A 16,226-nucleotide genomic window follows, 5' to 3' on the forward strand; every position below is an offset into this window, starting at 1 on the left:
TTAGCAAGCATTTGAAGTTCATCAGAAGGGTTCTATGCAGAAAGTTGCAGCATCACTTTTTCATACTTATCAGGTAGGATTATCACTTTTTCATTGCATCCATCAAAAATTGCTATGGCCTCCTGTTATTCTTATGTCTTTGGCACTTTTCTTTTGTTTTTTTCTTTTCTTTTTCTTAGAGCTTCTTTTGCTCCTTGTTTGCTTAGTGTCATGTGTTGCACAAGCCTTTGGCCTTTTCTTTTTCTTATCAGTGCACTACACATATCCACTTTAGGCATTTTAGTTCACATTCCTTCTTGAGACATTGGTGCCCAGCACCTCTTTGTGTGACTAAATGTTTTGTATTGAGGTTGCTCTTGATAATGGACTTTTGGTTGATAATCCCGGGTTAGTTAACCCAAGTTACCAAGTGTTGAAACACTCCTCAGAACCTAGTCATCCAAGCATATCCTTAATACATAAACACCACAGGCATTTGTCTCAGAAGTTCAAACCATTGGTGCCTAGCTTATTTTCTCAATTTTTTTGCTTTTTGGTTGCCTTTTTCCGTGGCTTTTTCTTTTCCTTTTTCTTTCTTTTTCATGGCCAAAGACATTTATTCATCAAGATCCATAGACAATTTTTACTTCTACATAAAAAATGATAATTCTACACTCTAATTTTAGTGATGTGACTAAACAGTCAAGCATGCATACCACCACTTAATTCTACTTGATTTGTCACTAATTTAGCCAAGTTACTTTTGTTCAAGCTTTTCTTTTATTTTTGGAAACAGAACAAGCATGGCAGGCACTTGTTTAAGAAGGTGAAGTTATATCCAAACATCTAAGCATTCACTTTATTCAAAGCAATTAACAAACACACATACTAAAAAAAACGACTCATAAAAAAAAAGACTCCACCTAACACTTAAATGACTTATGATGAAAACACGTTCATAAAGACAATTCACCAATTATCATTTGATTATTAAGGAATGAGACCACCTCTTATTTATTGCTTGGTTCTTCTTAATTCTTGGGATCCTGCTTCTTCTTGCTTCCTGCCTCTTTTTGACCACTTGTGCTTCCTTTGTCTTTTCTTATGAGCTTTTTCCAGAATCCAGCCTTTTTCATCGTTTCTTCCACTCCTTTTTCAAGGATCATTGCCTTGTTTATTTCTCCTTCTTTCCTCCCTTTGAAATACTCATCATAAGCTGGGAATGCTGGGTCCATCTTGTGTAGATGTTCCCCTATGTAGTTAAGCTTGATTTGCGAACTGATGTTGTAGTCAGCTTGGACTGAGTATCTTGCATTCTGTAAAGTAGTGGCTTCCTTGATTGCCAAGACATTGGCATCTTGGTGTTGGCATATGTGGCTTTCTTTTCTTGCAGAACTTCCTTTTCCCATGTGTTAGTTTCAAAGATTTATGAATTTTCTTTTTGACCAAGCACGTACCTCCCTTTGTCTTTTTCCTCCATTTTTGTTTTTTCTTTTGTACCTGCACAAACAAACAAATTTGCTATCATTTTTCGGTCCATGTGAATTATGAATAGTATTTGCACATGTAAATCAATGCTTGTCTTTATGAGCTTATAGCCGTGACTTCTACATGTATGCACACTTATTATTTGGACACCAAACTTAGTTTTTGGTTAAGTCTCCTGATGACATGAAATCCATATTGGTTGTCCTTAATGAGTGTGCATATTTCTAATAAATCATAGTCACCTTGGCTCCTTGATTCTAAACAAAGTGACTACCCTAAGTAATTGAAACTAAAGCATTAAAACATGTGAATGGTATACTTGTCATGAATTTTGAAATCCAGAGGAACTTCTTGCTTTTCATAAACTGTGTTCAAAAAGAACACCAAACTTAATGTTTGGTTGTGCACCTTGAATGAAAGATGGAATTCAATTTGAGTAAGATTTGGGAGTGCCATCAGGCACACCAAACTTAGAGACCAATTGTAATTTACATGCACGGTTTAGTGCACTTAATCAATAGTTGTCCTGAGGATTCAAGTTCATGCATAAGAAACCATGCTTTATTAGATGTAAAGCAAAGCACTAAAGATTAAGGATACTAAAAAAAATGGGTTGCCTCCCATGAAGCGCTTCTTTAACGTCACTAGCTTGACGGTTGTCCCTTGTTAGGGTGGATTGTAGTGCTTGACGTCCTCTCCTCTCACTATGAAAACGTCCCCTCTTGATTCATTCATGACCTCTAAATGTTCCATAGAAAGAACTTTCTTGATTGTGAACACTTGAGGGAGCTGGGAAGGAATGGTCTGGAGGCCAGGTGGGATTGGCAGATAATGACTTGAGATCACTTTATCTCCCGGAGAAAAACCTTCAGTGGGAATTTTCTTGTTTCTCCATCCTCTTGGCAATCTCCCTATCACTCTTCCCTTTCTCTTGAGGATTTCTTCATTGACCTTTATGTCAGGAGGATCCTTCTGATCTGTTTCCACTGATTCTTGTGGCTCTAACTCTTGCAACTCTTGTTTGCCTTCCAATGACTGTTTTAGAGTCTCAGCTGCTGGATTACTTTCCCCCAAACACGGATGGCTACTATCATCTTTAGGCTTTTCAGATTCTGGTTCAGGCTCAGATGCAGGTTTGAAGACTTTGAAAATGAGCTGTTCATCATGTATTCTCAGAATTAGTTCTCCTTGTTCTACATCTATGAGCGCTCTAGTAGTGGCTAGAAATGGTCTGCCCAGAATGATAGGGTGTAAATAGCTTTCCTCCATGTCCACAATGACAAAGTCTGTGGGGAAATAATAATCTCCTACTTTCACCAGCACATTTTCAACTACCCCTTCAGCTTGCTTCTGAGTTTTGTCAGCCAGTTGTATGATTACATCAGTGGATCTCACCTCGTTCAGTTGTAGCCTCTTCATAAGAGTTAGAGGCATCACATTTATGCTAGCTCCTAGATCACAGAATCCTCTGTCAATTTTTGTTTCCCCTATGATGCAAGGCATATGAAAACTTCCTGGGTCCGTTTTCTTAGAGAGTGTGTCCTTCTTGATGAGAGCACTACATTCTTTGTTCATTGTTACCGTTTGTCCTCCCTTCAAAACTCTTTTCTTGCTTAACAATTCCTTTAAATACTTGATGTGTGTGGGCATTTGATGAAGAATCTCAAGAAAGGGAATATTGACATGCAGAGAATTAAATGTCTCTAGAAACCTTGAATAGGTTTTCCTTTTTTCACCTCCTCCTAACCTCTCAGGAAATGGTGCTTTTGGTTGGTATACTTCCATCATGCCTTTTTGCAGATCCTTGGCTTGCTCAGTTCCACTTTCCTGCTTAACTTCTTCCACATCTTCTTTCAAGATTTCTGGTTCCTGCTGTGAGGACCTGATTCCTTCTTCTTCTGAGACTTCCTTCAATATGGTGATGGCCTTGCACTCTTCCCATCTTACTCTCTTTTGTTCCCCCTTAGGATTCTTTTCTGTGTCACTAGGGAACACTGCAGTTGATTTGGGTGCCTGTTGAGATAGCTCTCCTACTTGAGATTCCAACCTTTTGAGTTTTTCACCATGGTTTCTTAAGGTAGTTCTCACATCATCCCTGAAGCTCTTCAATTCAATTATGTCTTGGCTCATGGTTGCCATCATTCCTTCCATCCAGTTTAATTGATCTTGAAATTGTTGGTTCGGATTAGGTTGGGTATGTTGATTATTTTGGCCATGATATGATGATTGGGGGTAAGTGTTTTGTGTGGCTTGGTATGATCTTTGGTTGGAGTTTTGGTATGTGGAATTGTTTTGTTGGTTGTGGTTGTAAGGTTTGTGGTTTTGTGGTTGGGTTTGTTGGTTTCCCCACCCAAAGTTTGGGTGGTTTCTCCAGCCTGGGTTGTAAGTGTTGGAGTGTGGATCATATGATTGCCTTTGTTGGTTTCCCACATAGTTAACCTCATCCCAATCACCTCCTTCAATGCCTACTTCCTCTTGATCTTGTGTGTGTATTGTAGCCACTTGCTTTGTTTCTAATTGCCTGGTAAGCTCTGCTAGTTGCTTGGCAAACACCTTGTTTTGGGCTAGAATTGTATCGACATGGTTCAGCTCCATGACTCCCTTAGTGTTGTGCCTTTCTGATGCATAGTAGTACTCATTCTCAGCCACTGTCTCGATCACTTCAATGGCTTCTTCCACGGTCTTTTTCTTGTTCAATGAACCTCCTGATGAATGGTCTACAGCCTTCCTTGATTCATAAGAGAGCCCATCATAGAAGATGTGCAATTGCACCCAATCATGGAACATGTTTGGTGGGCATTTCCTTGTCAAGTCCTTGAATCTCTCCCATGCCTCGTAGAGAGTTTCACCATCTTGTTGTCTAAAAGTCTGGACCTCAGATCGAAGCCTATTGGCCTTTTGTGGAGGGTAGAAACGTGCCAGAAACTTGCCTTCCACCTCATCCCATGTGGTTAGACTCCCCCTTGGGAATGATTCCAGCCACTTAGCTGCCTTGTCCCTAAGTGAAAATGGGAACAAGAGCAGTTTATAGGCATCTTCCTGGACTCCATTGGACTTCACAGTGTCACAAATTCTCAGGAATTTTGTGAGATGTTGGTTTGGGTCTTCATTAGCACTTCCTCCAAAGGAACAATGATTTTCCACCAATGATATTAGCTGTGGCTTGAGCTCAAAATTGTTGGCCTGAATGGGTGGTTTCTGGATGCTACTACCACAATTCCCAGAGGTTGGGTTTATGTATGAACTAAGAACCCTCCTCTCAGGAATGGCATTGTTTCCATCAGCTCTCTCATGGTTGTGAACTTCTCTATCCATGTTGAGATCTAGAGCTTCCTCAAAATTGTCCTCAGATTCTCCTTCAGATTCCTCTTCTCCCACTACTCTCTTCCCTCTTGCTTCCCTTCTAAGTCTATGAAGGGTCCTTTCCGGTTCGGTATATGGAGGAGTTGATGTCTCTCCTCTCCTACCTGTCATACAAGAACACAGCTCAAACACAAACAGGTAAAATACTCTTGGTTAATGGAAGAGTATGGTCAGCTCAATTGAGGAATTAATTCAAACAGTTAGTGAGTCAGTGAGTTAGTTGCATGAATTTAAAGGCATAAAGAAGGAAAGCATGTAACCAAGTGCAGAAATTAAAATTCAACAAGTATTTAGAACAGAATTAACAAAGCAAGAGAAAATTGCTCAATCTAGTTAGCTTCCAATTTGAGAATTGTCAATCGAAAACCAATCCCCGGCAACGGCGCCATAAACTTGATGCGCATAAACGTGTTATGCTACGATTTAGGAAATTGCACGATCGGCAAAATTCCTTCCGGCAAGTGCACCGGTTATCGTCGTCAAGTAAAAACTCACAATAGAGTGAGGTCGAATCCCACAAGGATTGGTTGAGTGAGCAATTCGGATTAGAAGTGTGTTCTAGTTGAGCGGAATCAAGATTTGAGATGAGAATTGCGGAATGTAAAATTGGCAGGAAAAGTAAATGACAAGAAAATTAAATGGCTGAATCTTAAATTGCATGAATTAAAGAGCAAAATGTAAATTGCTGAAATTAAAAGGGAATGGGGATGATTGCAAGAATTGAATTGCAGAATGTAAAGAGAAAGTGGAAATCAGAAATGGGGAATTCATTGGGTTTAGGAGATATTGAAATCTCCGAATCAAAACATGTAAATCTCTTCCTCAACCAATGCATTCATTGAATTTTGCTTGGCAATCTTATATGATTGGATCCCAATTCCTTGGCTCACCAATGCTCTCTAAAAACAAACAAATTCCCAATCCCTTGGTTTAAATGTTCATAAGAAGAGATGATGCTTGATCACTGATTATACCACACAATTTCATGAACCACAATTTGGTAGGATTACATGTCACAATATCCATCCAAACCCCAATCCAATCCACTGTGAGAAAGCTTCTCTAGCATGAATCCTCCATTCCTTTCCCAAGGCTCCGAAGGATTCCAAGTATGAGTAGTCTCTTTCCCAAGACAACTACTCAATGGAATTAAATCGAGAAGCTTTCTAACAAAATTCAAGAGAAAAGATTGAAGAAGAAGATAAACTATTATTGATTCATTGAATTACAATAGAGCTCCCTAACCCAATGAAAGGGGGTTTAGTGAATCATAGCTCTGAATTCAATTACAAAGAAAAAGAAACTAGCTAAAAATGAATGTAAAAGTCCCTTCTAACTTAACTTCTATCCTATTTATACACTTTCTATATTGAGCTTCAGTTGTGCTTCTTGGGCTTTGAGGCCTCTCCTTGCTTTCCTTTTGTCTTGGGTTTATGATCCATAATCTTGATGAGGTTGTTGATCCAAATCCTGTAACATTTATTGAGCCAACTTAGTGATAATCAAATAATGGCACATGACTCAATAAATGAGATTTCAAACTCATCAATCCCTCAGGCCCAATCCCATAAACCATGATATTCAATTGGGTTTCATACCAAAGTAAGTTTAAGTTAATAATTGTGCTCAAAGACTAACTTAAATCACAATATTTTTGGCCCAGAAACCTTTTTTCAAGAGTGGCGTTTAAGTTGTAGTTTAAGCTTAAACTGCAACTTAAACGCCAGACACTTCCAGTGATGCCATTTGTAGAAGCACGTTTAAGCTTCAGTTAAGGTTAAACTGAAGCTTAAACGTGGAAATGGAAGAAGGTAGCCCTGGAGAGTCATGTAGTCGAACACGTTTAAGCTTCAGTTTAAGGTTAAACTGAAGCTTAAACGTGGAGATAGGAAGGGCAGCCCTGGAGGTCGAACACGTTTAACCTCCAGTTTGAGGTCAAACTGGAGGTTAAACGTGGAAGCTTGGAATGGTGGCCCTGGAGGTGTCGAACACGTTTAACCTCCAGTTTGGGGTCAAACTGGAGGTTAAACGTGGAGATGGAGAGAGCAACCCTGGAGTGAAAAAACTATCGAACACGTTTAAGCTCCAGTTTGAGTCAAACTGGAGCTTAAACGTGGAATGGCCCCTGGTACTCTTCCTGGTTCTGGCGTTTAACCTCCAGTTTGAGGTCAAACTGGAGGTTAAACGTGGAACTCCTCCCTGGGTGGCATACTCATTCTGGTGTTTAACCTCCAATTTGAGGTCAAACTGGAGGTTAAACGTGGAATGCTCCTTAAGTGAGGCTTTTCATTCTGGCGTTTAACCTCCAGTTTGAGGTCAAACTGGAGGTTAAACTTCAATCCCAGCATTTCTTATCCTTCATGATTTTGGCGTTTAAGCTCCAGTTTAGGCTTAAACTGGAACTTAAACTCCACATGTGATATTCAAGCTTCCTTTATTGATTTTGTTGCTTCCTTGCTTAGCCTCTTCTTCCCTGAAATCATCCAAACAATTGCATCAAAGTCTTGCAAAATTTCATGAGAAATCTTTCATTCATAGCATTTAAGTAATATAACTAAAACTCATGGAATTTGCATCGAAATCATATTGTTTGGATGGTTCATTACTTTGTTCTTCATTTAACCATTTTTGGTTACTTTAAGCTCAAGAAAATGCATAAAACAACTAAAACTAACAGAAAAATGCTAGTGAAACTAGCCTATGATGCCTTGGCATCATGTACCGAAGTTGTCGTCAAGTAAAAACTTACAATAGAGTGAGGTCGAATCCCACAGGGATTGATTGATCAAGCAACTTTAATTAGAAGAATGTTCTAGTTGAGCGAATCCAGAAATTGGGTTGAGAGTTGCAGAAAATAAAATGGCGGAAATGTAAATAACAGAAAAGTAAATGCTAGAATTAAAGGGATGGAAGTAAATGACTGAAAATAAATTGCAGAATGATAAATGGGAATGGGGGATTTGCTCATAAAAATAAATGGCAGAAATTAAAGAGAATGGGTAAGATTAGAGATTGGGAGTTCATTGGGCTTAGGAGATGTTACAATTCTCCGGATCAAGTTCATTTTCATCTCTTCCTCAACCAATGCACTCATTGATCTCCTTGGCAATCTTAAATTATTGAATTACAATTCCTTGCAATTCAATCTCTCAAATCTTGATCAATAGCCAATTCCTTGGTCAATTGCTCATGAGAAGAGATAAAGTATGGTCACTGATTATACCACATGCATTTCCCAAACCAAGTATTGAGAGGGTTACAGTCACATACCCATCCAAACCCAATTTGGTCCAGCATGAGAAAGCATTTCTAGCTTGATCTCTTCATTCCTCTTCCAAGGTTCAAAAGAGATCCAAGTTTGAATAGCTTCTCTTCCAAGATAACTACTCAATTACATGAAGATCGAAAGCTTTCAAGTAAAATCAAGAGGAAAGATAGAAGAAGAACAATGAAAATTAGTATTGATCCATCAAATTACAACAGAGCTCCCTAACCCAATGAAAGGGGTTTAGTTGTTCATAGCTCTTGAAAATGAAAACAAAGATGGAGAATACATCATAAAACTAGAAATTGCAAAGAAAGTAAATACAGAGAGTGGTTCTTCAGCCTCCAGAACTATTTTACAATTCAAAGCTACTCCTATATATACTACTCTTCTCAGCTTCTAGTTCACTCTTCAAGTCTTGGGCCTTTGGATCTTGAGTTTGAAGCAGTTCCTTTCTTTATTTGGGCTTGGCTTTACTTGCAGAGAGAAAGTGCGGAGTGGGCAGAGACTTAAGCTCAGGGCGTAAGGAGTGTTAATCATTTAATGAAAGTCCAAGTTCGGGAATGTTAGTGACACTTAACATTGTCACTAACGTTCCAATGCACCCCTTTTGCCTTTCGTTAAAACCCACGTTAACTAAGTTAACGTGGCTTTTAACGTTGCCTTGTCAACCTTCGAGAATGTTAGTGACACTCAACATTGTCACTAACGTTCCAGTGTGCCCCTTCTTGATTCACGTTAAAGCTCACGTTAACTAGGTTAACGTGGCTTCTAACGTGGCCTTTGCCATCCTTCGAGAACGTTAGTGACATTCAACATTGTCATTAACATTCCAATGTGCCCCTAGGTCTCACGTTAGAGTCCACGTTAACTAGGTTAACGTGGCTTCAAACGTGGCCCTCTTTTAGCCATCCCAACATTAGTGACAATGTTGAATGTCACTATATTGGCTCATCCTTCATTTCTCATCGTTAGCTTCCACGTTAACTTGGTTAACGTGGAAGCTAACGTGACTCTTGGGGGTTGTGTGGTTGCTTCAACGTTAGTGACAATGTTGAGTGTCACTAACGTTGTCGACAACTCTTCATTCTCTACGTTAGTTCCCACGTTAACCAAGTTAACGTGGGAGTTAACGTGGTACTTAGCACCATAGGCCAACGTTAGTGACAATGTTGAGTGTCACTAACGTTGGCTTCTCTCCCTCCCCCTTAACGTTAGAGGTCACGTTAACTAGGTTAACGTGGCTTCTAACGTGGCCACTTATGAGTAAGTGCCAACGTTAGTGACAATGTTGAGTGTCACTAACGTTGGCTCAACTTCTTTTCTCTACGTTAGAGTTCATGTTAACTTGGTTAACGTGACTCTCTAACGTGGGTATTGATGGCTTTTTGAGAGTGTTATTGGCAATCACTTTTCTCATTAATCTTTGCAAGTTACCTCTCCTTTTCTCGCTTCTTTTTGGTCCTGAAATCAAGCAACAAAGTGCATCAAAGCTCTAGTCTAAGTCATGAGTAATGCAACATAATATTTGTCACTAAACTTATGCAAAATCCTCATGAAATCATGTAAAATGCACAATGTATGCTTGAGTCAAGGCATAAGTGAATATTTATCCAAAACTAGCTTATTTCCTAAAGAAATGCATGAAACTATCCTAAAAACAGTAAAGAAAAGGTCAGTGAAACTGGCCAAAATGCCCAGGCATCACAACACCAAACTTAAAGCTTGTTTGTCCCTAAGCAAGTACTGGAACAAGAGAATGATGAAATGAATATCCAGAGGAATGAGTCATCCTTGTGGAAGTCATATTACTGATTTTATGGTGGTTTCATGCATAGCAACTTAGGTTCATTCCATTACTGGCTTTCAGACCTTTATCCTGTCCCAAAACACCCACTTTGTTCATATCCCATGAGACTTTTATTCATTGATCCTTTTATTGTTATTACAAGGGTTGTTTGTGTTATTTAGGCTAAGTGCTCTGTAAGGGGGCAACTCTTTAAGATAAGCTTTCAACCAACACTCCCGAACCAGTTGGTTCAAGGTATTAGGTGTTGAGACACCCCTAAGGACTTACTCCCTCAAGCCTATCCCCCATACATACACACTACAGGCATTTAGTTTATTTATTTTCTTTTCTTGAGACCTTGGTGTCCAGCACCTCTTTGGGTTACTAAGTGTTCTGTAGTGAAGGTTACTCTTGATAGTGGACTTTCAGCTGATAATCCCGAGTTAGTTAACCCAAGTTACCAAGTGATAAGGCACCCCTAAGAGCTTATTCATCCAAGTAGATCCCTCACACAGGAGCACCACAGACACTTGCCTCAAGCTTAAAACCATTGATGCCTAGCCTTGTTGCTTACTCTTTTTCTTTTGTTTTTCACTTCCATTGTTCTTTCCCTTTTCTCTTATTAGGATCTTGTTATTAACTTAGTCTCATGAGTGTATCCAAAGCAAAGTATTCAGGATAGATAGTTGTCTTCCTAGCCTTGTGGTTGAACCAACTTAGCTAACTTATGACTACCCCAAAGATTCATGAATGCACTTCCACAATATGAACTCTACCCTGGTCTTTTTAAAAACATAAACATTCTCTTCTTCATTTGATAAAAAGGGACAAGCTTACAAGTAAATAAGGGAATGATGCAGTGACATAAATACCAGTGCACATAGACTCTCTTCAATACCAAAAACTAAAAATTAACATGATTTGAAAAAGGTTTAAACATAACATGGAAGCAAGTTCTATTTCATACAAGATCTTCCTTATTTAAAACACAGAGAAAGATGGAACAAAGAAGGAACTCCACCACCTTTTACTGTTGTGGGTGTCCACGCTCTTTTCCTTGCTTGTCCTCCTTGTTTCCTCTTGCATTTCCTCACATCCGTGCCAATCTTGCTTGCTTCCAATCCTCGAGTGCCTTCCTCACTGACTCATGACTCTCTTCCACCCTTTGTCTTTCCTTTCGTACTAATTCATCCTTCATTTCATCATACTTGGCTATTCCTGGATGCAATATTGGCAGCTGTCCCACTAAGTAGCCGAGCCTGGCTTGAGTATTTATCTGATGTCCTGTTTGACTCATGTAAACTCCTTCTGCAAATGCCCTTTGCTCGTCCAATAGTTCTGCCTGTTCTATTTGTCTTCGATGCATCTCATGTATGTGTGCCCCTTGATGTGCTTGGATGTTGATTAGCCTCTGGGTGGATTCTTGTTGCTGGTTTTGCCTTTGTTCCATCCTGTTGAATGCTTCTCCCCATTGTTGTCCTTGGCTTAGTTGCTGTTCCATCATTTGCCTTTGCCACTCATCTTGCTGCCCCATCATCTGTAGTTGAAGCTCTTTCTGTGCTCCTTGGCTTTCCAAATATTGTCTAGATAAGCCATCAATGGCTTCCTGTAATTGGTGCATGTCCAAGGTCTGTGGTGCTTGTCCCTCTAAGACCTGTCCTTCAACTACTGGAGGGGCTGTCCTCTTTCTTTGCTTCCGTTGAGGCAGGGGAAGTGCTACAGCATTCATCCTTCGGACCGTTATTGGAATGCCTTCCTTTATCCAAACGGGGTCCTCATCTTCAAAAACCACCCTAGCTTTCTTGCATATTCGGTAAATAGTGGTGGGGTAACCTAATGTTCCTCTTGAGTCACTTTTCTCTGCCATCTTTCTAATTCCTTGAGCTATGATCTCATGAACTTTGATTTCTCCTCCCTTGAGTATACAATGCAACATTGTTGCTCTCTTGAGATTCACCTCCGAGTTGTTTGCAGTTGGAAGAATAGACCTCCTCACTAGCTCGAACCACCCCTTAGCTTCAGAAGTGAGATCTGTTCTCTTAATGAACTTTGGTTTATTTCCTGCACCCCCTTTTTTATGAATTTTGGTCTCCCATCTGAGTACCTCTCCCAGTCAGCGGCTATGACACAGATATCTGATGCTATATCTGAGAGCTCATCCTTATCGGGGTTTCTACTCATCCTTGCCTGATAACTCTCCTCATCAGAATGAGGTGATTTTAATTGAAGAGCTCTTATTATGGCACTTGGGCTGAAGTCCACTTCCCTTCCTCTCACATAGCTTTTGAAGGTTGGGGCTTTGGTCTTATCCTCTCTAACTGCATTTGCATAGAATTCTTTGATGAGGTTTCCATTGATTTTCCCTTCTGGACTGGTGAGCAATTGCCACCCCCTCTATTCGATTTTTCTCCAAATCTGTGGTGATTCATTGCCATTGATTTGGAAGATTAATTGTGGCAATATCCTTCTGGCACTTATCCGCTCAAATTCATGCTCATGAAAGGCAGTCTTGAATCTCTTGTCATCAAAAGGAGCACTCTCCATAGGCCCTTTCCTCTTTTGCCTCTTTGCCATGGCTTGAATTGTTGTTTGAGGGGGTTTGAGGCTTTGGATAGATGAAGAGAGGGTTGGTTAAAGCAATTTGTGATGAAGGGTTTAGTGTGCCAATAGAAGTGTGGAGAGTGGGGATTTGAATGTGAGGAGTGAGCATGCACTACGGTTCACTTATATAAGAAAATCATGAGTGGATGAAGGGTGTGGATTGCATGAATGTTTACTAGATGAATGGATGGGGTTGTGTATGAAGGGAAGACAAGGATCATCACTTTAATGAGAGTGATTGGTTCGGTCTTCAAGGGTCTTCTTTCTTCCAATGTTGCATGGCAGCGTTTCCCCATGCGTTCCCTCTTGAGACATGTGTGTAGTGCTCTTCATTAAGTGGCGAGATCTCCCCCATTTAATTGTCCAATCATTTCCTTTTCATGCTTCTTTTCCTTTCCTATAAAGATTTGAAATAAGGGAATTAATATATAAGAAAATTAAAACTCTACGGCTCGAATAAATTGAAAGAAAGGATTTGATTGTTTGTTTATGAATTTCAACTAACTAACTAACTATTGGTGGTTCCTTATATGCATTATGGTGGCACCATGGGGTGACACCAAACTTAGTTTGAAGCACTGTGATGAAAGTTTTGTGTTCAAAGCTCCCAAGACTAGCATGCAACTTGGTTTGCTTTGAACACCAAACTTGTTCCTCACTATATTCTGCATAAGAAGATTTTCACCAATTGTTTGTTAAGTTTGGATTGAAGCTCATAAAGATTGACTTATTCATTATCATCTGAAAGCATATAAAACATGGGTTGCCTCCCATGAAGCGCTTCTTTAGCGTCACTAGCTTGACGTTTTTCTTTCATCACGGTGGTTGGTAGTGCTTAAAGTCCTCCCCTCTTGTTGTGGACTTGTATCCATTGGTTGGATCAATGATTTCCACATGTTCCAGGGAAAGAACTCTGTTGATCGTGAAGACCTTGGGTAATTGAGATGGCACAGTATGGAGATTAGGGGGAATATCTGGGAAGTAGGCTGAGACAACTCTATCCCCTGGAGAGAAGTCTTCCATAGGGATCTTCTTGTTCCTCCATCTCCTTGGTACCTTCTTCTTTGTTTCTTTTGAGGTTACCTTCCCCTTGGTGACCTCTTTTCTCCAAGGAGTTGTGATGCTGTCTTCACCTGCCTCTAGAGGTTTGGGTTCCTCCAACTTTTCCTTGAGCTGTGGCAATTGCTGTTTTCCTTGTTTGTCAGTTAAGGGGGTCTCAGAACGAACTGGCTGTGCTTCAGTGCTTGTTTCCTCCTTCAGTGTCTCATTATCATTTGTGCTTAGTTCTTTGTCCTCTTGATCTGTTTCTTGTGAGAGTTTGAAAATATTGAAGCTGAGTTGTTCATCATGGATTCTCAATATTAGCTCCCCTTTCTCTACATCGATAAGTGCTCTGGCCGTAGCTAGAAATGGTCTTCCCAATATGATTGGGTGAGTGTGACTTTCTTCCATGTCTAGAATGACAAAGTCTGTTGGGAGAAAGTACTTCCCAACCTTTAGCAACACATTTTCCACCACTCCTATTGCTTGCTTTTGAGTTTTGTCAGCCAGTCTGATAATGACATCTGTGGGCATTATCTCATTGATCTGCAGCCTTTTCACCAGGGATAAGGGCAGTAAGTTGATGCTGGCCCCTAAATCGCATAGTGCTCTGTCGAACATATTTTCACCTATGGCACAAGGGATATGAAAACTTCCTGGGTCTCTTCTTTTTGTAGGCAACTCAGGTTGAATAAGGGCACTACATTCCTTGTTCATCACTATAGTCTGCCCTCCCTTGAGTGAGCTTTTCCTGGGAAGAAGTTCCTTCATATACTTGATGAATGCAGACATTTGTTGAATTGCCTTGATGAATGGTATGTTCACATGCAGAGATGCAAACAAGTCTAGGAACCTTGAGTATATTCTTTTTCCCACAACACCATTGAGCAGTTGAGGGAATGGTGCATAAAGCTTCAGCAGCTCTTGTTGTGAGATTTCTGGTTCTTTGTGATCTCTATCCTCCTCCTTAGTTGAGTTGTCTTCAGGTTGTTTGCACATTCTGCCTTGCTTGTCTTCAATCTCTTGATCACTTGTAGTGACCATTTTGCAATCTTCCCATCTTACTTTCTTTGTTTCTCCCTTGGGGTTTTTCTCAGTGTCACTTGGGAAGCTATCAGTAGGTTTGGGAATCTTCTCAGCTAAATATCCCACCTGGAATTCCAGCTTCCTAATGGTCTCTCCCTGGTTCTTGATATTGGCTCGCACCTCCTCCTTGAACACCTTATTTTCTTGAATCTCTTGGCTTATTCCTTCCAGTAAGGCTTCAATCTTAGAGAGCCTGTCATCAATTGATGAGTGGTTTGGAGCAGATGTGCTATTTTGGTTTTGATAAGTATGTGGAGAGTTGTTGTTGTGGGGGTGTTGAGATGTCCTCTGGGTGAATTGTTGGTGAGCTGCATTGTTGTTGGAGTTGTAACGTCTCTGGTCTTGGTTTTGATCTTGCTCACTTCCCCACCCAAAGTTCGGGTGATTTCTCCATCCAGGGTTGTAAGTCTTGGAGTATGGATCATAGTTTTTCCTTGGTGAATTCCCAAATGTAATTGGCTTGCTCCTGACTTCCTTCTGCTTCTTGGTTTACTCCTTCTTGTGTTGTTGATGAAGTGGAGATTGCTGCTACTTGGTTCATCTCCATCTTCTTGGTGAGGTCATCCAGCTGCTGAGTAATGAGCTTGTTTTGGGCCAACAGAGCATCTACATTGTTTAGCTCCATCACTCCTCTTGTGTTCCCTCTTTCGAAAGCATAGAAGTAGTCGTTTTCTGCTACTATTTCAATAACATCTATGGCTTCCTCAATGGTCTTCTTCTTGTTCAAGGACCCTCCAGATGAATGGTCTACTACCTTCTTTGACTCATAAGAGAGCCCTTCATAGAAAATGTGCAGCTGGACCCATTCGTTGAACATGTCAGGTGGACACCTCCTTGTTAAGTCTTTGAACCTCTCCCATGCTTCATACAGAGTCTCACCATCTTGTTTCCTGAAAGTTTGAACCTCAGCTCTCAGCCTATTGATTCGTTGAGGAGGGTAGAATCTTGCTAAGAATTTGTTCTCCACATCCTCCCAAGTTGTCAACCTCTCCCTTGGGAAGGATTCCAGCCACTTGGCTGCCTTGTCTCTGGGTGAGAAGGGAAATAAGAGCAATCTATAAGCATCAGGATGAACACCATTAGATTTCACTGTGTCACATATTCTCAGGAAGGTGGTCAAATGTTGGTTGGGATCTTCTTGAACACCTCCTCCAAACGAACAGTTGTTCTGAACAAAGGTGATGAGCTGTGGTTTAAGTTCAAAGTTGTTGGCATGGATTGTTGGTTTTTGGATGCTACTTCCACAATTGCCTGGGTTTGGATTAATGTAAGAGCCCAAAACTCTTCTATCCTCCTCAGCATGATTTGCTCCACCTCCTCTGCCATGGTTGTGAATCTCTTCTTCATGATGATTTTCCATATTTTCTTCCATGTTTGGTTCAAAGTATTCCTCAAACTGTTCCTCTTCTTCTTCAGCACCAACTACTCTTTTTCCTTTTGCCTCCCTCCTTAGTCTAAGGAAGGTTCTCTCTGGTTCAGAATCAAAGGAAGTTGAAGCCCCGCTTCTTCTCCCTGTCATACAACCAACAAGTACAAGCAGAGAATATAGGTGCAGACAGTATTTGTGTCAGAATTGATGTTAGTTGTGGGTGATGCAATATATCAAACAGTTAG

At 40.4% G+C, this 16,226-nt stretch overlaps 2 non-coding genes across 2 annotated transcripts; both read left to right on the forward strand.

The window, feature by feature from the left end:
- The first annotated feature begins 4,252 nt into the window (after positions 1 to 4,252).
- LOC148567946 (small nucleolar RNA R71) lies at positions 4,253 to 4,356 on the forward strand. Its single transcript, XR_015882793.1, has one exon. It is a non-coding gene; the product is annotated as a small nucleolar RNA R71 (small nucleolar RNA).
- An 11,071-nt stretch (positions 4,357 to 15,427) lies between these two features.
- Positions 15,428 to 15,531, forward strand: LOC148567947 (small nucleolar RNA R71). The gene has a single exon (XR_015881438.1). It is a non-coding gene; the product is annotated as a small nucleolar RNA R71 (small nucleolar RNA).
- The last annotated feature ends 695 nt before the right edge of the window (positions 15,532 to 16,226 follow it).

Source organism: Arachis ipaensis, chromosome B4 (genome assembly GCF_059453495.1).
Source record: "Arachis ipaensis isolate K30076 ecotype BB chromosome B4, ASM5945349v1, whole genome shotgun sequence".
Classification (NCBI taxonomy): Eukaryota; Viridiplantae; Streptophyta; class Magnoliopsida; order Fabales; family Fabaceae; genus Arachis; species Arachis ipaensis.